The sequence below is a fragment of the Mobula birostris genome, chromosome 3 (genome assembly GCF_030028105.1).
Source record: "Mobula birostris isolate sMobBir1 chromosome 3, sMobBir1.hap1, whole genome shotgun sequence".
NCBI lineage: Eukaryota > Metazoa > Chordata > Chondrichthyes > Myliobatiformes > Myliobatidae > Mobula > Mobula birostris.
Window position 1 is genome coordinate 30,004,682 of NC_092372.1, and position 22,848 is coordinate 30,027,529.

The 22,848-nt window shown below is 43.7% G+C and overlaps 1 protein-coding gene across 5 annotated transcripts in view; it reads left to right on the forward strand.

The window, feature by feature from the left end:
- The first annotated feature begins 344 nt into the window (after window positions 1–344).
- Window positions 345–22,848, forward strand: part of LOC140194957 (long-chain-fatty-acid--CoA ligase ACSBG2-like) — a 99,541-nt gene continuing 77,037 nt past the window's right edge. For 2 of the 5 annotated variants that reach the window (XM_072252419.1, XM_072252418.1), the window contains exon 1: window positions 582–844. The gene's annotated coding sequence lies outside the window, so the exon portion shown is untranslated. Of the gene's footprint in view, window positions 538–581; window positions 845–1,594; window positions 1,729–22,848 lie in introns of those variants that run through there. The other 3 variants (XM_072252423.1, XM_072252421.1, XM_072252422.1) reach the window with 3 other exon arrangements.

Genomic DNA, 22,848 nt, shown 5'->3' on the forward strand with positions numbered 1-22,848 from the left:
GGCCCCACCTCCCCCTCGTACCCCATCTGTTACTTATTTTTATACACACATTCTTTCTCTCACTCTCCTTTTTCTCCCTCTGTCCCTCTGAATATACCTCTTGCCCACCCTCTGGGTCCCCCACCCCTGTCTTTCTTCCTGGACCTCCTGTCCCATGATCCTTTCATATCCCTTTTGCCAATCACCTGTCCAGCTCTTGGCTCCATCCCTCCCCCTCCTGTCTTCTCCTATCATTTTGGATCTCCCCCTCCAACTTTCAAATCCCTTACTCAATCTTCCTTCAGTTAGTCCTGACGAAGGGTCTCGGCCTGAAACATCAACTGTACCTCTTCCTAGAGATGCTACCTGGCTTGAAAAGTTAACAACTTTGCAACTTGTAATATAAAAAGAACGAATTGCATCTTTTAAGATGCGTTGCAACGGCTCGTCATAAGCAGCTCCCCGGCTCGTTCACCCCGTCCCTGGTGGACCGCAGTCAGTGCCTGCGTGGGAAAAGTGACGTCCTGCAGCTGATTGTAACGTCTGGTCATTGTCCAGGTAAACGCTGCGCCTGCGGGTGGAGGTGGAGGAGCAGGATCGGTATGAGTGTGAGTAGATTTGGGATCCGCAGCCAAATACATCAGGAACTTGGCCTGGAATGCGCGTGCGTACGTCGAGCTGCCAAGCGAAATGATTGATATTCCCGGGACCTGCACATTCCACCTCGTTGAGTAGATGAAGGCACACGTGTGTGGCTGTTAGATGATTAATCAAATAGCAAAACCACAATTAGCACCTTTTCGTCAAGAAATTCTGGTATTTTCGACTGCTGTAAGGTTAGTTTGAACAGCTGTTTTCAACAAAGGTAGGCATTTGATTCTGTTTACACTCCGTTCCCGATTCGTTCAATTTGTATCTTAGTTACCCTCATTTTACAGTATGTTGTACCTCCTTACTGCAAGGCAAAGTTTACACTGCGTTATGAAGTAAAGCATATTAACGTCGCAGAGGAAAAATATTTCTCTGTGCTCAGCAGTCTTCATGATTATTTGAATTTAGCCGATCTGGGAATTTACGACGGGAAAGGAACATATCTGGCCAATCGTGCCTGTATCTTTCGAGAAAGAACTCCTCTACTTAACCTAACCATCCACAAGACTTGTATGTCACCTTATATCTATTCCTGTTAAAATGTAAACAAAAAAGAACGCTAGCCCTGGTGTTCGGGTATCTTTGAAAGTTGGTGATACATTTCTTAGTTTATTATTATCAAATCCGTAAAGGGGACGTTTCATTGCGAGTTGTAAATAGTACTACAAGCAGAAACCTCACACTCAAAAGTCAGCAAGACGAAGTAATTGATTGCGGACTTCGGGAAGGGGAAGTCGGGAGCACACGCAGCGTTGGAAAGGGTGAGCCGGGCATCCGTCCACCTGTCTCAGAGGAGCAACACATTGAGAAATAAAGAAGTATGCCAGTGGCTCTGCTTTTGTTAGGAGTTTGAGGTGATGTGGTGTGTCTTGTCACCGTCGACTCGCAGATTTCTGTAGATGATGCAGGAGTGAAGGTGATTCTGATTGGTTGCGTGGTAGCCCGGTATGGAGGCTCCAGTGCACAGGATCACAAGACCTTCGACTCGGCCATCTCCATCACGGGCTAACCCTTCCCACCATCCCAGACATCTTCAAGAGGCCAGCATCCATCACTAAGGACCCAAACCCTCTTCTCATTGCTATCATCAGAAAGGAGGTACAGGCGCCTGAAGATCCATACTCTGTTTTAGGAACACCTTCTTCCCTTCTGTAATAAGATTTCTGAATGATCCATGAGCACTGCCTCGTTATTCCTTTATTTTTGCATGAATTATTTTTGTAATCCATAGTAATTATATGGCTTTGCACTGTACTGTTGCCGTATAACAACAAATCTCATATCATAGGTCAGTGATAATAAACTGATTAAAATTTTCTCATTTACCTTTAAGTGATAATCCTCACTAGGACTAAGTAATAGCAAACCAATGAATGGGTTTAATATGAAATATACTAGAATTTGTACTTGCTTTACTTTTGTTTGATGCCCTGTCCATTAACGTTAGTAGATGTAATGTGAATTACAAGCCCATCTGATCTTTGATTTTAGCTGCAGTGATATCTTGCCAGAGCCATTGTATCAACAGAAAAGTTATTGGAAGATGTGTCCTAAGTTGCCGTTGCAAACAGTGAAACCAGCATTGTTTTTGTTCCTTTGTGGTAAGCGAGAAAGAAACAGAAAAATTGCCACTGAAGTCTCTGATTGCAGAATAGGTTGGATAAGTACTTCCATCGAGTCCACACTGAATTCCATTTAAGGACATCTGTGCAGTTCCACTCCCTGCACTCTCTCCATAGACTCTTTTCTGTCGTTGCTGAAACCTTGCCCCTTGGATTTTTTTTAGAACCTGTGCCTGTCGGTTTTGTTATCCAGGTCTCTAACTGCCTCTGCTAATTGTGCCTTTGGCAAAGCAATTTTATTTAAGACACCGCCATTATTTACATGCTTCATAAATCAATTTTAGATCTTCGAGTCTCAGAATTGCATGGTCTGTGAGTTCAATAAATTGAACCAGTAGGTTGCCTTATGCGGAAAACTTGGACAGGCTTGACTTGTATCTGCTGCAATTTAACAGAGTGAGAGAGGATGACTGAAACATGAAAATCTTGATGGATGTGGATGTAGAGGGTGTGCTTCTTCTGGTGGGAGAACCTATAAATAGGGCCTACTGTTTAAAAATAATTGGTCACTTATTTAAGATAATGAAGCATTTTTTTTGTTTCTGTGGGTGGTAAGTCTTCAGAAATCTATTCCTCAAAAGGGAAAGGAAGCCAAGTCTGCATATTTTGAGGCATGGGTAGATTGATTTTTGATAAATTATAGGGTGAACAATCATTTGGTGTAGGGAGGGTGCATGCAGAGTTGAGGCTGCAGTCAGCTCTGCTATGATCTATGAAGTATTGGAGGAGGCTGGAGGGGTCATAGTTATAAAGGACTAGAGCACAGAACCTGGCTTTTTGGCCCATCTAGTCTGTGCCTAGTCTCATCAACCAGCACCTGGACCATAGCCTCCTCCTATCTATGTATTTATCCAAACTTCTCTTAAATGTTGAAATCACAACCACCTTCATCACTTCTGCGGACAGCTCATTCCACACTCGCAGCGCTTGAATGGAAAAAGTTCCCCTTAAACATTTCACCTTTCACCCTTAACCTATGACCTCTAGTTCCAGTCTCACCCAACAGTGCAAAAAGCCTACTTGCATTTATCCCATGTAAACCCCTGACAAGTATCTCTCAAAAGACAAACTACCTACTGCTGCTCCTGATTCATGAACTTGTAGGAATATTTTGATTTGGCTGCATGCTTCAAAATTGAAAGAGAATTATTTATGGCACCTTGAAAGATGGTGATATGAGTTTCAACAACACGCAATGTTACCTGCAGTTGTCAAGGTGATGTGGATTTTCTTTGTTGGCTTTCATTAGGTAACAATGATCAGATCAAGCATATCAGCTTATTACAGATTTGTGAAAGTTTTTTTGCTCCTATAGTCAAGGATGTTAGCACTCCAGGTTAACTTGACAAGCACTTTTGATTCAGGCCTGCATTACAGGAACTGCCTCACTGATGGTATTGGGCCTACTAGCCAAATTCTCTTTCATTACACTCATAATTGTTTACCCATTGAAGGAATGCTTATGGCTGCTTTTCAAAAGAGTAGTTTTGTGTGTTTACAGGTCTTCTTTTCACCTGGATTTTGAGTCTTAATGTTGGATTGCAGTGAGTTTAATGTTACACTACGTTATCAGCAGTTAGCAGCTTAGACTTCCTTGTTTGGCCTAATTGATTTTTGAAAGAGGATGTATTCTGATCAAGATATGACATATAACCATATAACAATTACAGTATGGAAACAGGCCATCTCGGCCCTTTTGGTCTGTGATAGATCACTTACCAGTGTGGGTTTGAGTAAAGGAGTTGTATGTGAGTTTGCTGCTCTGTGCTTGGATTTATTCCACAGGGCATTTTAATGGGGACGCGATGGTGTAGTGGTTAGCGTAACACTTTAGTGTCAGCAATTCTTGCCACTGTCTATAAGGAGTTTGTATGTTCTCCCCATTCTGGGCTTTTTCTGACTGCCCCACTTTCCTCTCGTATTCCAAAGATGAACAGATTAGCACGGGGTTATTAAATTATGGGCATGCTATGCTGGTGCTGGAAGCATGGCGATACTTGTGGCTGCTCCCAGCACAAATGAGAACTGTGTTGATTGTTGACGCGAACGTATGTTTCAATAAGCATGTGACAAATAAAGCTAATCCTGCTTTCTATCTAAATTCAGAGTCATAGCAGTCACTAGTTACCCTCTTAAGTTTGTGCCCACTGCTCACTGTGTTTCATGTATTCCCCTTCCTTTCATGTGCAATGCACTATGCAAGTGTTCAGCTGGTCTTCTGCAGTCAAGGGTGAAACTGCACAACACTCGTCACTTTCCTTTGAGGAAAGCTTTGTGGTGAGAGTGTAATTTCGTTTGTATTGTTAATAGTAGGCAAGCTGCCTGCCATTCTCACAGATAATTAGGTACACAGTTAGATATAATGTAAGAAATGGGAATAAACTGAGTCATTCATCCGTTAGAACTAGTTCCAACACTTAAGGAGATCAGTGCTGGTCTTCTACCTTTTTGCTATATTTTGATTCCCTCATTTCCAGAACGTACTTGTGTGTGCGTGTGCGTGCGCTCAATCCATACAAGGTTGGTGGTCTCAGCCAGTTTAACAAGCAAATGGTGAGAAGACTTGCTCAGTTGTTCCCAACCTGGGGTCCACAAACGCCTTGGTTAATGGTAGGAGTCCTTCGCATAAAAAAGGTTGGGAGCTCTTATTCCAGCTAGAGACTTCTCACCATTTAGCCATTCATCTTGGCAGAATTGAATCACTATATTCTTATGGAAGTGATTGGAGATTCCACTGCCAACTGGGTGTTGAAGGGCACACGCAAAATCCTAGAGGAACTCAGCAAGTCAGGCAGCATCTATGGAGTAAAATAAATAGTTAGCATTTCAGCCCAAGACCTTTCATCAGGACTGGAAAGAAAGGGGGCAGAAGCCAGACAAACAAGGTGGGTGGGGGGGGGAGGGGGAGTGTACGCTGGCAGGTGATAGCTGAGACCAGGTAAGGGGAAAGATAGGTGGGTAGGTGAGGGAGAGGGGATTGTGTGAGAAGCTGGGAGGGGATAACTGGAAGAGGTGAACGGCTGAAGAAAAAGGAGGAATCGAGTAGAAAAGGACAGTGGGCCATGGAAGAATAGGAAGGAGGTGAGGAAACGGAGTGAAGGGCAGGTGAGAAGAGAAGGGGTGAGAGGGTAACTGGAATGAGAAAAGAGAGAAGGAGGGGGAGAAATTTCAGGAAATTAGAAAATTCAATGTTCATGCCATCATGCTGGTGAGGGATTGGCTTTCACAAGCAATCAGTTGAGGCTAAGTGATGGGAATTAACTTCATTAGTGAAATGCCCAAGGTTAATCATACAAGCACCAGTTCATAGGTCATCAGTCTGACCAATCAATGAAGTTTTAGTAACAGAGCAGCATATATTGGAAACAACAGGAATTCTGCAGATACTGGAAATTCAAGCAACACACATCAAAGTTGCTGGTGAACGCAGCAGGCCAGGCAGCATCTCTAGGAAGAGGTACAGTCGACGTTTCAGGCCGAGACCCTTCGTCAGGACTAACTGAAGGAAGAGTGAGTAAGGGATTTGAAAGTTGGAGAGGGAGATCCAAAATGATAGGAGAAGACAGGGAGGGATGGAGCCAAGAGCTGGACAGGTGATAGGCAAAAGGGATACAAGAGGATCATGGGACAAGAGGTCTGGGAAGAAAGATGGGGGGGGGAACCCAGAGGATGGGCAAGGGGTATATTCAGAGGGACAGAGGGAGAAAAAGGAGAGTGAGAGAAAGAATGTGTGTATAAAAGTAAGTAACAGACGGGGTACGAGGGGGAGGTGGGGCCTATTGGAAGTTAGAGAAGTCGATGTTCATGCCATCAGGTTGGAGGCTACCCAGACGGAATATAAGGTGTTGTTCCTCCAACCTGAGTGTGGCTTCATCTTTACAGTAGAGGAGGCCGTGGATAGATATGTCAGAATGGGAATGGGATGTGGAATTAAAATGTGTGGCCACTGGGGGATCCTGCTTTCTCTGGCGGACAGAGCGTAGATGTTCAGCAAAGCGGTCTCCCAGTCTGCGTCGGGTCTCGCCAATATATAAAAGGCCACATCGGGAGCACCGGACGCAGTATATCACCCCAGCCGACTCACAGGTGAAGTGTTGCCTCACCTGGAAGGACTGTTTGGGGCCCTGAATGGTGGTAAGGGAGGAAGTGTAAGGGCATGTGTAGCACTTGTTCCGCTTACAAGGATAAGTGCCAGGAGGGAGATCAGTGGGGAGGGATGGGGGGGACGAATGGACAAGGGAGTCGCATAGGGAGCGATCCCTGCGGAAAGCGGGGGGGGGGGGGGGGGGAGGGGGGGAGAGGGAAAGTTGTGCTTAGTGGTGAGATCCCGTTGGAGGTGGCGGAAGTTACGGAGAATAATATGTTGGACCCAGAGGCTGGTGGGGTGGTAGGTGAGGACCAGGGGAACCCTGTGAGGACCAGGGGAACCCTATTGCTAGTGGGGTGGCGGGAGCATGGAGTGAGAGCAGATGTACGTGAAATGGGGGAGATGCATTTAAGAGCGGAGTTGATAGTGGAGGAAGGGAAGCCCCTTTCTTTAAAAAAGGAGGACATCTCCCTCGTCCTAGAATGAAAAGCCTCATCCTGAGAGCAGATGCGGCAGAGACGGAGGAATTGCGAGAAGGGGATGGTGTTTTTGCAAGAGGTAGGGTGAGAAGAGGAATAGTCCAGATAGCTGTGAGAGTCAGTAGGCTTATAGTAGACATCAGTGGATAAGCTCTCTCCAGAGACAGAGACAGAAAGATCTAGAAAGGGGAGGGAGGTGTCGGAAATGGACCAGGTAAACTTGAGGGCAGGGTGAAAGTTGGAGGCAAAGTTAATAAAGTCAACGAGTTCTGCACGCGTGCAGGAAGCAGCGCCAATGCAGTTGTCGATGTAGCGAAGGAAAAGTGGGGGACAGATACCAGAATAGGCACGGAACATAGATTGTTCCACAAACCCAACAAAAAGGCAGGCATAGCTAGGACCCATACGGGTGCCCATAGCTACACTTTAGTTTGTAGGAAGTGGGTGGAGCCAAAGGAGAAATTATTAAGAGTAAGGACTAATTCCGCTAGACGGAGCAGAGTGGTGGTAGAGGGGAACTGATTAGGTCTAGAATCCAAAAAGAAGCGTAGAGCTTTGAGACCTTCCTGATGGGGGATGGAAGTATATAGGAACTGGACATCCATGGTGAAAATAAAGCGGTGAGGGCCAGGGAACTTAAAATCATCAAAAAGTTTAAGAGCGTGAGAAGTGTCATGAACATAGGTTGGAAGGGATTGAACAAGATGGGATAAAACCATGTCGAGGTATGCAGAAACGAGTTCGGTGGGGCAGGAGCAAGCTGAGACAATAGGTCGGCCAGGACAGGCAGGTTTGTGGATCTTGGGTAGGAGGTAGAAGCGGGAAGTGCGAGGTGTGGGAACTATAAGGTTGGTAGCAGTGGATGGTAGATCCCCTGAGCGGATAAAGTCAGTGATGGTGTGGGAGACAGTGGCCTGGTGCTCCTTAGTGGGGTCACGATCGAGGGGTAAATAAGAGGAGGTATCCACGAGTTGTCGCTGTGCCTCGGCAAGGTAGAGGTCAGTACGCCAGACTACAACAGCACCCCCCTTATCGGTGGGTTTAATAATAAGGTTAGGATTAGTGTGGAGGGAGTGGAGAGCAGAGCGTTCCGAAGGAGTGAGGTTGGAATGGGGACAAGGTGCGGTGAAGTCGAGACGGTTGATGTCCCGTCGGCAGTTAGCGATAAAGAGATTCAGAGCAGGCAGAAGACCAGAGCGGGGTGTCCATGAAGAAGAGGAGGGTTGAAGATGGGAGAAGGGGTCATCAGTGGGGGTGGAAGAGTCCTTGCCGAAGAAGTAGGCTCGGAGACGGAGACAGCGGAAGAAAAGTTCCGCATCGTGGAGAACACGGAACTCGCTGAGGTGTGGGCGAAGGGGGACAAAGGTGAGGCCCTTACTGAGGACCGAGCGTTCTGCCTCCGACAGTTGAAGGTCGGAGGGGATGGTAAAGACCCGGCACGGATGAGAGCTGGGATCAGAGGGGGGAGGGGGGAGGCTAGGGGTGTCAATGGAGAGGGGAGGGTTGGGGTGAGGGGAAGATGGAGCCTTCCAGGTGAGGCAACACTTCACCTGTGAGTCGGCTGGGGTGATATACTGCATCCGGTCTCCGGATGTGGCCCTTTATATATTGGCGAGACCCGACACAGACTGGGAGACCACTTTGCTGAACATCTACGCTCTGTCCGCCAGAGAAAGCAGGATCTCCCAGTGGCCACACATTTTAATTCCACATCCCATTCCCATTCTGACATATCTATCCACGGCCTCCTCTACTGTAAAGATGAAGCCACACTCAGGTTGGAGGAACAACACCTTATATTTCGTCTGGGTAGCCTCCAACCTGATGGCATGAACATTGACTTCTCTAACTTCCGCTAAGGCCCCACCTCCCCTTCGTACCCCATCTGTTACTTATTTTTATACACACATTCTTTCTCTCACTCTCCTTTTTCTCCCTCTGTCCCTCTGAATATACCCCTTCCCCATCCTCTGGGTCCCCCCCCACCTTGTCTTTCTTCCTGGACCTCCTGTCCCATGATCCTCTCGTATCCCTTTTGCCTATCACCTGTCCAGCTCTTGGCTCCATCCCTCCCCCTCCTGTCTTCTCCTATCATTTTGGATCTCCCCCTCCCCCTCCCACTTTCAAATCCCTTACTCACTCTTCCTTCAGTTAGTCCTGACGAAGGGTCTCGGCCTGAAACGTCGACTGCACCTCTTCCTAGAGATGCTGCCTGGCCTGCTGCGTACACCAGCAACTTTGATGTGTGTAGCATATATTGGAATTTTGAACCAGGTCTTGACATCATGAAGGTCGTAAATTGAGGAGAATTATACTGTATTTGTTCAGTTTATAGTTGAATGACATGTGTTTTTGTAAATAGTTGTAACTTTTATATTGCATGTAAATAGTTGTTTGGTAATATGTAACTAGTTATTGTTATAAGCCTGTCCTTTTGGAAGGAAAGTAACATAGATTGTATTAAGCCCATGTATTTCTTTTTAAGAACAATGTGTGCCAGGTGGTATGAACTTTGATATATTGTTGTATTTGCCACTGCTGATTGTTAATGCTATTCATTGTCAATATTTGTTCTTAACGAGCAGCAATATTGAAGAACCTATAAATGTTATGAAGCCCACAAGCATTTTTCAGCGAGAATGCAACTGCAGATCCAGAGCAGAGGGCCTTGTAGAAGATTGAGCCTTGGGCCTCACGATGAGGCCACACTCAGGTTGGAGGAACAACACCTTATATTCCGTCTGGGTAGCCTCCAACCTGATGGCATGAACATTGACTTCTCCAACTTCTGGTTCTGCACCATCCTCTCATCTCGTCTCCTTGCCTGCCATCGCCTCCCTCTGGTGCTTCCCCTTTTCCTTTCTTCCATGGCCTTCTATCCCCACCTATCAGACTCCCCCTTCTCCAGCCCTATATCTCTTTCACCCATCAACTTCCCAGCTCTTTACTTTGTCCTTCCCCCTCCCGGTTTCCCCTATCACCTGGTGTTTCTCTATGCCCTGCCCCCCCACCCTCCCCCCCCACCTTTTAAATCTACTCATCTCTTTTTTTTCCCCATCCTGCTGAGAGGTCTTTGCCCAAAACGTTGACTGTGCTCTTTTTTCCATAGATGCTGTCTGGCCTGCTGAGTTTCTCCAGCATTTTGTGTGTGTTGCTTGAGCTTTGGGATTGTGTGTGATGACAGAAATTTCAGGAGGGAAATCTAGTACCTGATATGGATCACAAAACCATCTCCAGGTCCTGGTATAAAAGGTGAAGGCTGGAAATGTGTAAGAAGTTTAGATCAGGTATGTTTAGGAACTGGCTGCATTTGAAGAATGTGGCTCATTTTTGCCCATGTGTCAGACATTGTCTTTTTGAAAATAGGTGGATAAGCAATTTCCATGGTGACTTTATAATTTTAGGAATGATTGGGGAACAGCCATGATATTTGTCAGATTTTGGAGAATTAATATGATGTTTGAGCATAATTCATTGATCCCCTCAAAGTAATAAAAGAGCTACTTAAATAATCATCACTCTGTCAAGAAAATAATCACCTCCTTGTCAAGATAGCACCAAGCTGTGGTCTCCATTGAGGTTGTGGCTCAAATTAAGATTTTTAAAAAGATGTTTTTTAGGCTTGTAGGGATGGGTTTGGGGACTGAGGGGAGTTGGTATAGGGACAGGGATGTGAGGAAATTAGAGGACAGCCCGAAGTCTAAGCTTCTGCTCCGTATTTGAAAGCCAGCGGTGTGGACGTGGTCAGATGTCAGATTGCAGACCAGTGAGGACGAGGGCTGGTGCCCAGCCCTGGTCAGTGGGTACACAAGTTGGCAAGACCAGTTTGAGGCCTAGAGTTAGGGGTCCTGTCATTGGTGAGTCTAGAGCTTGAGACATGGAGTTCTGGTCCTCATTGTCATCATTGTTGAGTCCTGGGTTGGTACTGAAGATCGATTGGAAGTCCAGAAGTTTAGGCCTGGTGGCCAGAGAATCTGTGAATTTCTTTGAGTCCTCTGGGGAAGTTGAAGGCCCAATGTCTGCAAATCCACGAGACCACTAGCGGGTAGAGGCCTGCCCTGGTGTTAGAGAACTGCATTTGTGCATGGGTGTGTGGGATGGAAGAACGGGACTTGTTTGCTGTTGTTGCTGTCTATGGTGTGTTCTGTTTTGCTGTCTTTGCTGTTCTGCCAAGTATTGTGGGTATGTTCTGTTGGCACCAGAATGTGTGGCATGACTTGCGAGCTGCTCCCAGCACATCATTGGGGTTGGGGTAGTTAACATAAACAACATGTTTCACACAAGGGTCTCGGCCTGAAACATTGACTGTGCCTGTTCCTAGAGATGCTGCCTGGCCTGCTGTGTTCACCAGCAACTTTGATGTATGTTGCTTGAATTTCCAGCATCTGCAGAATTCCTGCTGTTGCAACATGTTTCACTGTATGTTTTGATATATATGTGATAAATAATTGTGAATCTATGGTTGTCATAGAAATGTGATTTAGTCTGATTAACATAATAGTCAGAATTCAATCATCACAACGATATTTGATTCTGCGCTTCCTGCTCTCTGGATTACAAATATTAAATATTAAAAATAGTTCACGATCTTTCACCCTTAATCCATGTCCTCTAGTACTAGTCTCACCCAACCTCACTGGAAAAAGCCTGCTTGCATTTATCCTAGCTATACCCTCATAATTTTGTATACCACTATCAAATCTCCTCTCAATCTTTTATGTTGTACGGAATAAAGTTCTAACCTATTCAGTCTTTCCTCGTAACTCAGTTACTCCAGTCCCGGCAACATCCTTGTTAATTTCCTCTGTACTCTTTCAATCTTACTTGCAGCTTCCCATAACTGCACACAATACTCCAAATTGGCCTCACCAACATCTTGTACAACTTCAACATAACATCCTATCTCCTGTACTCCGTACTTTCATTTATGAAAGTCAATGTGCCAAAAGATTTCTTAATTTCTTAATTCTATCTACCTGAATTGTGGACCTGTATTCTCACTGAGTAAGGCCTACCCTGGTTGGTGTTCCCAAAGTGCAACACTTCACACTTGTCTGCATTAAATTTCATCTGCCGTGTTTCAGCCCATTTTTCCAGCTGATCCAGATCCTTCTACTTTGATAGTTTTCCTTGCTGACCACTACACCCCCAATCTTGGAGTCATCTGCAAATTTGCTGATCCAGTTGACCACATTATCATCCAGATCTTTGATGTAGATGACAAAAAAAGAATGGACCCAACACTGATCCTTGTGGCACATTGCCAGACATTAGGCCTCCAATCTACTTCATCTTGAATGCCAAGTGACTGAACCTTCCTGACCAGCATCCTATGTGGGACCATGTCAAATGCATTGCTGAAGTCCATGTAGGCAATATCTACTGCCATGCCTTCATCAACTTTTCTGGTAACATCCTTGAAAAACTTTATAAGATTGGTTAGACGTGACCTACCATGCATTAATCCATGCTGACTATCCCTATCAGTCCCTGTCTATCTAATTACTTGAATATCTGGTCTCTTAGAATACCTTCCAAATCTTCCCACTGCTGATGCCAGGCTCATGGACCTATAATTTCCTGGTTTATTCAGAGAGCCTTGCCTAAACAACGGAACGACGTTAACTATCTCCAATCTTGGTACCTCACCTGTTGCTAAGCATGATTTAAATATCTACTAGGAGCCTGGCAGTTTCTGCACTTGCTTCCCAAAGGATCCAAGGAAACACCTTGTCAGGCCCTGGAGTTTGTCCATCCTGATTTGCCTCAAAACAGCAAACACCTCCTCTGTAATCTGTATAGGGTCCAAGACCTTGCTGCTGCTTTGTCTCACTTCTATAGATTCTGTCCATCTCCTGAGTAAATTCAGATGCAAAAAATCTATTTAAGATCTCCCCCATCTCTTTTGGCTCCATGCATTGATTACCATACTGATTTTCCAGAGGTCCAATTTTGTCCCTTGCAATCCTTTTACTCTTAGCATATCTGTAGAATCCCTTAGGATTCTTCTTCACCGTGTTCACTAGGGCAACCTCATGTCTTCTTTTAACCCTCCTGATTTCTTTCTTAAATGTTCTTGTGCATTTCTTATACTCAAGTATCTCATTTGTTCCTACCTGCCTATATCTGATTTTTTTTTCTTCTTAAACAGAATCTCAATATCTCTTGAAAACCAAGGTTCCTGATACCTGAAATCATTACCTTTTATTCTGACAGGACGTACAAGCTTTGTACTCTCAAAATTTCTTGTTTGAAGACCTTCCACTTACCAAGTATGCCTTTGCCAGAAAACAGCCTGTCCCAATCCACCCTTGCCAGTTCCTTTCTGATATCATCAAAACTGGCCTTTCTCCAATTTAGAACCTCAACCTGAGGACCAGTCCTTTTGTTTTCCATAATTACCTTAAAACAAATGACCTTGTGATCACTAGCTGCAAAGTATTCCCCTACGCAAACTTCTATCACATGCCCTGCCTCCTTCCCTAATGGCAGATCGAGTATTGCACACTCTCTCGTTGAGACTTCTATATACTGATTAAGGAAACTTTCCCAAACTCATTTCACAGACTCTATCCCATGTAGTCCTTTTACAGTATGGATGGGAGTCCCAGTCAATATGTGGAAAGTTAAAATCACCTACTATCGCAACCTTATTTCTTTCAACAGTCTATAATCTCTCTACAGATTTGTTCCTCTAAATCCCGTGGACCATTGGGTGGTCTATAGTATAGTCCCATTAACATGGTCATACCCTTCTCATTCATCAGTTTCACCCATAAAGCCTCACTAAACGAGTTGTCCAGTCTGTTCTGATGGAGCATAGCCATGACATTTTTCCCTGACCGATAATGCCACACCTCCCTCTTTAATCCCTCCTGCTCAATCACGTCTAAAGCAATGGAACCCCGGAATACTGAGCTGCCAGTTCTTGCCCTCCTGTAGCCAAGTTATTCCAGTAATATTCCAGTTATTTAATAAAACATTAACCAGTAGAATGGTGGTAACTAACTAGTGGGCTGCAGGAATGCTTATTTCTTTATTTGAAATAGCCAATTTGTAGAGTGCAAAATTCCAACTAAATTAGCATGGTTACATCAGATTTTCAAAAAAAGTTAAATTCAATAGAATGCATTTTGAACACAATTCTGAATAAGAATATTAGATTTTAAAAAGTTAAGAGCAAGTAATTATGTGAGTTGGCTGGGAAGTTTTGAATAGGTTGCCCTAGAAGCTAATGTCTGTATCCTTTGTCAATGGAAAAAAGGAATCACAGAGTGATTCCTGCAGGAGAGGAGACCATTTGGCCAGTCTTGTGCATACTAGCTATCTGTTAGAGGCAGCACTAGTTCTACCCCCAACTTTTTCTCTGTAGTCTTGCAAAGTGACCTGATGAGATTATAGTACATGTTACTGCATTTTAAATAATGGACGGTGTCCTAGTTGAGAAGGGTTCCATTATTATATGGACATCCATAAATCAATTTTGTCCATAAGCTGGAAAATACTTGTTTGTACACACACAAAATCATGTGATGGGGTAACCATATTGCATCAGTACTGCTTTACCGCGATTGAAATATTCTCTGCATCGTAGATGTATGAATTCCAAACTCCCTTAAAGTCTTGCCTCTACTGTATTGGATACTTCACTGGCTTGAGATAATGTCCTTCAGAGGTACTGTGCAATTACACCTTGATCCATCGGCTGGAGAACAGCAGTTGTGTTTGGTGGCAAGTGTACTAGCTTATGAAAAAGATGGAGGCATTATTATTAAGAACCATCAAAATCTCGAATATAACATTCTTGGAAGCAGAGTACCTCGGGACCTCAAGACGTAAATAGTTCCTAAACCAGAATGCACAAAGGGCTGTCATCCTAGCTGTTTTGTTGGCCTTCTAGATGACTGGAAGAGATGACTTCCAAATTCCTTTAAGACCCCTTGCTTTAAAGTTAGTAAACCACCCCCTCCTTGCAATAAGTTTTTAACTCCATACTTTTTCTTTAAATCTTTAAGTAGGTTTTGTTTTATCTTGAATAAGCATCAGGCTAATGGATATTTAGCATTAGTTTTAATTTTCAAGCCAAATCATCAGCAGTATTTCATCTTAATAATCAAGGCAATAATGGTCTACTTCAGGACCAATCCTTTAACGTGCTTGAGAGAATGTGTGCCTTACCGTTAATGACTGTCAAATGACTGGTACCCAATACTTTGCCAATTGTCAGTGGCATTTCTCCTTCTTCAAATCACATCAAAACTCCCTGATGATAGTTATTTTTAATATACGTTTCAACTTCCATTCCGTTTTACTTAGATGTACTACCATCACCTTGTTTGGTTTTGGAGACATGGTAATGGCCAAATACTGTACGAATTAAACAGTACAGAATTCGTAAAGGATTGCACTCTAAAGATGACTATTGTTTGTGCCGGAGGCTCAAACTGTGTTGCTGTCAAGTACTCTCGTCACCTAGTGTATGAAATGAACCAGTTTTGCTGTTCATAGGCGCTAATGAGGGGGGATCTCATTGAAACCTATTGAATGTTGAAAGTCCTCGACAGAGTGGATGTGGAGAGGATGTTTCCTATGCTAGGGAGTCTCAGAGGACACAGCCTCAGAATAGAGGGATGTCCATTTAGAATGGAGATGAAGAGGAATTTCTTTAGCTAGAGAATGGTTAATCTGTGGGATTTGTTGCCGCAGGTGGCTGTGGAGGCCAAGTCATTGGGTATATTTAAATCAAAGATTCTTGATTAGTCAGGGCATGAAGGGATGTGAGGAGAATGCAGGAGATTAGGGCTGAAGGGTATGGATCAGCCATGGTGGAGCAGACTCGATGGGCTAAATGGCGTAATTCTGCTACCATGTCTTACGGCCTGTACATTGGACTTTTGGATTTATGGGAGCTTGTTTATATGTATCGATGCCTGTAAGGTATTCATAACCCAGGGACTGCCTGCATTCTGTTTGTAAAGTACTTTGAGATATCCTTGGAAACTATGTCAATATAACTGTATTTCCTGCTAAAAGTGAAAGAAATACAAGGAGACATCATATTCATGCCCCTTTTGCTTCCACATACCAACAACAACTTAGTGGTCCCGAAGGGTCAAAGGAGAAGAGAGGACAGTTTGAGGAGATCTATTTGTGGCTGGCTGCTGGACCATAAAACTGGGAAGTTTCTGTTTCTCCTGGTCTGAAATTTGACACGTAGAGCAATTTGGGTGTTGATCTAATTATGAGATGAGTAGAACCTGGTTCAATTTGTCACCAATTATATCAGTACAGCAATTCAAATCTACCATACTGCCTGACAGAGTTCCTCCAGTATTTTGTGTGTGTTGCTCAAGGTTTCCAGCATCTGCAGAATCTTCTTGTGTTTCTATTTTTCTAAGCTCTTGATTTAAAAAATATATATTAATGATCTACTCAGGGTACTGGAATAAAACTGAACATGAAGGCTTTTGACCTTTGAAGTGGCAGTCTTTTCACCAATCGTGATTTAAGTATTCGTTGTAACTACTCAGTGATGACCAGGAATTTAAAAGATTATGTATCAACCATCTTACCTCATGCATATTTCACAAAGTCAGTGGCAGACGTGCTCTCCTGCTGCATGTGAAATTAATAATTGATGTCTTGGGTTTGTTGCAAACAAGAGAAAATCTGTAGATGCTGGAAATCTAAGCAATGCACACAAAATGCTGAAGGAACTCAGCAGGCCAGGCAGCATCTATGGAGAAAAGTACAGTCGACACTCCTGCTGAGGGGTCTCGGCCCGAAACATCGATTGTACTTTTTTCCATAGATGCTGCCTGGCCTGCTGAGTTCATCCAGCATTTTGTGTGCATTTCCTAAGTTTGTTGGTTCCTTCTAAGCTGCTGTACTGATGCTGGTTTGGATGTTTGAATGCAAAATAAGAAGTTGTAGAGAAATGTAAAGGATTGAAATTAATTCCATCGGAAAGATCTGATGTCAGGAAAAAGTAAAGGGAATTTTGTATGGAAATTCTGAGTGCTGTTTAAATGCCAAGCGCTTGTTTGCAACTTTCAGAAGATTTATACAGTCTGAGTGTTCTGTTTTCTTCTTTAACTCAGTTTGTGTGTAACCCTTTGTGTAGGATTTCAGTTGGTTTAACAATGTACACCAACCACTTGCTGACTGTCCACCAAGAAAATCAGTGTTGGTAGGTATATTGTTGTTGTATATTTAACAAAGTCTGTGCAACACACACACACAAAAAGCTGGAGGAACTCAGTAGGTCAGGCAGCATTGATGGAAGTGACATTTTGGGCCAAGACTCTTCTTCAGGACTGAGAAGGAAGACAGGAGATGCCTGAAATAAACGGGGAAGGGGAATGATGCTGGCTGGAAGGTGATAGGTGAAGCCAAGTGGGTGGGAAAGGTCAATGGCTGGAGAAGAAAGAATCTGATAAAAGCGGAGAGTGGACAATGGGAGAAAGGGAAAGAGTAGGGGACCCAAGAGGACGTAATCGGCAGGTGAGAAGTAGTGAAAAGTCAGAGATGGGAATGGGGGAGGGGGAATTTTGTTCACCGAAAGGAGAAATTGATGTTCATGCCATCAGATTTGGATGCTACCCAGATGGAATACAAGGTGTTACTCCTTCACCCTGAGGGTGGCCTCATCTTGGTTGATTGACATGGAATGGGAATGGGAATTGGAATTAAAATGTTTGGCCACCGGGAAGTTTCGCTTGTGGCAGATAGTGTGGAGGTGCTCAATGAACTGGGCCCTGGACACAATAGACAAACCCAGCAGATTCGCAGGTGAAGTGTTGCCTCACCTGGAAGGACTGATTGGGAGGTGGGCGAGGAGGTATATGGGCAGGTGTAACACTTGGTCTACTTGCAGGGATAAGTGTCTGGAGAGAGATTAGTGGGGAAGGAAAATGGGCAAGGGAATCGCGGAGTGAGCGATCCCTGTGGAAAATGGATGTGGGGAGATAAAGGAATATTTAGCAGTAGGGTCCCTTTGGAGATGGTGGAAGTTCTGGAGGGTAATGTGCTGGATGTGGAGGCTGATGGGATGGAAGGTAAGGACAAGGGGGACTCCATCACTATTACGACGATGTAAAGATGAGGGAAATGGAGGAGATGTAGGTGAGGGCAACATCAATAGTAGAGGGAGGGAAACCCCACTCTGTAAAAAGGAGGGCATCTCTGATGTCCTGGAACAGAAAGCTGCATCCTGAGAACAGATGTGGCAGATACAAATAAATTGAGAAAAGGGAATAGCGTTTTTACAGGATATAGGGTTATGGGAATCAGGTTTATGAAAGATGTTGGTTGACAGTTTGTCCCCAGAGATGGAGACAAAGAGATCAAGAAAGGAGAGCGAGGTGTCAGAGAATTTAAGGGCAGGATGGAAGCTAGAGGCAAAAATTGACGGGCTGAGCATGGGTGCATGAAGCAGCACCAGTGCAGTCGTGGAGGAAGAGTCAGGGAGAAAAATCTGTTGGAGAGGAGTTGATGACAAAAATCTATTAAGCTTTTCCAGGTTCTTTGTTAGCTGAGAAGTATAATTGAAATTAGTTTGGAAAATTATAAATAGACAGGGACAGGCTTCAGGAGAATTAAACTTCTGACAGGAATTTTTGAATGTGGAACAGATCAGTGCAGTGCAAGGACAGGTCCTTTAGGTCTCCATTGTTGCGCTAAGCCAGTTAAGCTATTGACACCTAATCCCTTCAGCCTGCACATGGTCCATATCGCCCTATTCTCTACGTATCTCAGAGCCTTCTAAACACCTCTATCATTTCTGCCTCCACCACCACTCTGGACACACATTCCACTTTTTAAAAATAAACTTGCCCTGAACATTTCTTTTGAATTCCCTCTCATCTTAGACGCATGCTTTTTAGTATGAGGTATTTTGGTCCTGGGATGGAAGATACCAGCAAGCTACGCTATCTTTACCTCTCATGGTTTCATAAACTTCTGTCAGGTCCACCACTCAGCCTCCACCACTCCAGAGAAAACAACGCTAGTTTTCCCAGTCTCTCTTTACAGCATATTTGCTCAAATCCAGGAGGCTTCCCACTAAAGCTCTCCTGCACTGTCTCCTTTCCTGTTGTCTTATAATGGTATGACCAGAATTGAATGCAATACATCAGATGTAGCGAATCATTATAAAATCTTTTGTATTTGGTGCATGGCTTGTCTTCTAAGACTTGGTGGACCCCTTTCAGAGTAATTTCTTTGCCTTTAATATTTTGGAATTTTCTTTTTCAGCTGTCCTTTCAAAACTACCAAGCTATGCATAGTGCATGAATGTGACAGCATAAAAGATGAAGGATGTCTTTCTTGATCCTAAAGGTTCAGCCATTGAATTGTGTCTACTATTTGGTTGCAAGAAAATACGCTAGAAACCTGATGTTGCCAACAGGACAACCAATGGACAGGTTCATTAGAGAATAGTAGAGAGCTGTTGATGAGAAACTTTGGGGAACAAAGTCTAGAGATGACAACCAGGTAACTGAAGGTCCAGTCACCTCAGGCAAGTGGAGGAGGGTTGTAGCAAAGTCTGTAGGCTGGAGAGTGAAGGGTGTTTGCTGCTGGGCAAGGTGGGGTGGGGTGAGGTGGAGTGGGTCTGTGGATGGATTTGTAAACGCTGAGAATTTTGAAATGCATGCCTCTGGAAAGGGAACCCACTGGAATTTATCAAATTGTTCACGTTACGTGAGTGTTGGAGGAAATGATCCCCAGTTAACATGATGACATTCAAGATGTTAGAATTTAACTTGAGTAATCTCAGGACTTCACTGTGAGGAAAATGTGGTCATGAAGGCCTGATGATAGCTGTTTCTGCATCTCAAGAGACACAACTCAGAGAATGCAATGATGAAATACACCATTGTCTTCAATGTACCAGAACAGCCTTTGTTTGATTGAGAGAAAGGCATCTGAACTTCATCACCATAAACGTAGTGCAAACATATCTACTGGGAAACCGTGATCCCTGTCATTACAAATATCCCCCCCTCCGCCACCATATGCTTCTTAAACCTGGACAGCTTACACGAGGCAACTCAGAACACTGGAGAGGTGCTAGCGTTGCTAAATAGATGTGTGGTGGAGAGCATATTGACTGGTTGCGTCATGACCTGGTATGAAAACACCAATACCCTTTAACAGAAAATTCTACAAAAAGTAGTGGATACAGCCCAGTCCCTCACGGGCAAAACCCACCCGACCATTGGGCACATCTACACGGAGCGTTGAAACAGGAAAGCAACATCCATTATCAGACCTTTCTCTCTTCTTGCTGCTGCCATCAGGAAGGACGTACAGGAGCCTCAGGACTCACACCACCAGGTTCAGGAACAGTTATTAACCCATAGCCATCAGGCTTTTGAACTAGTGGGGATAACTTCACTCAACTTTTCTTGTCCCATCACTGAACTGTTCCCACAACCTATGGACTCATTTTCAATGATCTGATTCATCTCATGTTCTCAGTATTATTTATTATTTTTTAATTTTGTATTTGCACGTTGATATTTTGTCCGTCCTGTTGGGTGCAGTCTTTCATTGATTCTATTATGGCTGTTGTATTTACTGAGGTTGCCCACATGAAAATGGATCTCTGGGTTGTATATGGTGACATATGTACTTTAATAATAAATTTACTTGAACCAATGTCACTGTCACCATCCAAACAACCTTTGCAGAAATGAGGCAAAGTTTGCACAACTGGGAAAAGTTGACTCATCTGTCAAGAGTAGAAGCTTGTGAAACTGTGATCCTATGTTGCAAGAGAAGGGGAGGGGAGAGGAAAATCAGTGTTAGAACCTGATATCAACATGATTTAAAAAAAACCTCAAATTAATTGAAAACATTAGTATTACATGAATAGCTGTTAATATTTAAACATATTCAGGGTATGTGGAATATTGAACAGGAGTTGTGATGTTAGAGGATTATCCACTCAGTGACCAGTTCATCAGGCACATCTGTACACCTGCTTGTTAATGCAATCAGCCAATCACGTGGCAGCACCTCAATACAGAAAAGCATGCAGACGTGGTCAAGAGGTTCAGTTGTTGTGCAGACCAAACATCAGAATAGGGAAGAAATATGATCTAAGACCATGAAATGCTTGTTGGTGCCAGACGGGTTGGTTTGAGTATCTTAGAAACTGCTGACCTCCTGCGATTTTCAGGTTCAACAGTCTCTAGAGTTACGGAGAATGGTACAGAAAACAAAAAAAAAAAACAAAAAAAAAAAATCCAGTGAATGGCAGTTCCGTGGGTGAAAATCAGAGATTAGAGGAGAATGGTCAGACAGGTTCAAGTTGACATGAAGGTGACAGTAACTCAGATAACCACACATTACAACAGTGGTGTGCAGAAGAGCATTTCTAACTGCACAACACGTCGAACCACAAAGTGGATGGGCTGCAGCAGCAGACGACCACAACCCTCTCACTGAATGTCAGGAAAACGAAAAAGCTGATCATTGACATGAGGAGGAAACCAGAAGTCCATGAGCCAGTCCTCAACAGGGAATCAGAGATCGGCAACTTTGAATTTCTCAGCATTATCCTTTCAAAGAATTTGTCCTGGGTCCAGCACGCAAGTGTTATCACGAAGAGGGCACTTAGAGGTTAGTGCAGATTTGGCATGTTTTCTAAAACTTTGACAAACTTCTATGGATGCATGGTGGAGAATATACTGACTGGTTGCATCAGAGCAATGGGAACTCCAGTGCTCTTGAATAGACAAGCTCAGTCCAGCACAGGTAAAGCCCTCTCCTTCACTGAGCACATTTGCAAGGAGCGCTGTCACAGGAAATCAACATCCTTCATCAAGGATGCCCACCATCCAGGACATGCTCTCTTTTTGCTGCTGCCATCATGAAGGAAGTACGGAAGCCTCAGGACTCGCACCACCAGGCTCGGGAACAGTTATTACCCTCAAACATCAGTCTCTTGAACCAGAGGGGATAACAACAATCACTCCATCACTGAACTGATTCCACAACATATGGACTCAGTTTTAAGGATTCTACAACTCATGTTCTCTACTTATTGCTTTTTAAATTTTTTATTATTATGACTTTTTCTCTATTTTTATATTTGCAGTTCATTGTCATTTGTACATTGGTTGTTTGCCTGTATTTGTTGTGTGTTTTCATACATTGTATTTACTGCAATGCCCACAAGAAAATGGTACTTTGATAATTTACTTTGAACTATGAATACATATTCAATGGCTGCTTTATTAGGTACAGAAGATTCCTAATAAAGTGACCACTGAGTATATGTTGGGATTGAAGGATGCAAATATATAATGTTTGTATGTGAGAAGGTACTCGCCTCTATCCTGTGAGATAGTTGAAAAGTTGGATTTCTGCTTGAAGTTGTCTTGTACCTTTGTTCTTGGTGTGAACTAAAACCATTTCTACCACTACTTATACAAAATTTTCACCTTAAAATAAGCTAATTAATGTGGAAAAACTGACCAGGTATATCTGACTATATTTTCAGATTCTTTGTCTCACTTGCTGTGTATAAATGTCCTGATTTATGCAGCAGTGTGCCCTGTTTGCTTGTTGGTTTCTAAGTGAAGAGAATATCCTTCCATTTCAATTTGCCTGTCACAGCATTTCACTATTTAACCTTAAACACAAGAGATTCTGCAGATGCTAGAAATCCAGAGCTACACAAAATGCTGGAGCAACTCAGCAGTTTGGACAGCATCTATGGAATTGAATAAACAGTCAACGTTTTGGGCTGAGACCTTTCATCAGGACTGGAAAAGAGGGGGGAAGATGCCAGAATAAGAAGCTTGATGAGGTTGGTGATGGTGGTGGAGGCAATGTCCTGGTGGTCCTGAGTGGGGTCATTTTCAAGAGGAGGCGACTGAGAGTTGAGTTCTGGCCTCAGCGAGTTCAGTTTGCCAGACAACAGCACCCCTTTGTCTGCGAGTTTGATAGTAAGGTTGGGATTGGTGTGGAGAGAGTGGAGGGCAGTGCATTCAGAGAGGGCAAGGTTCAAAGAGGAGAG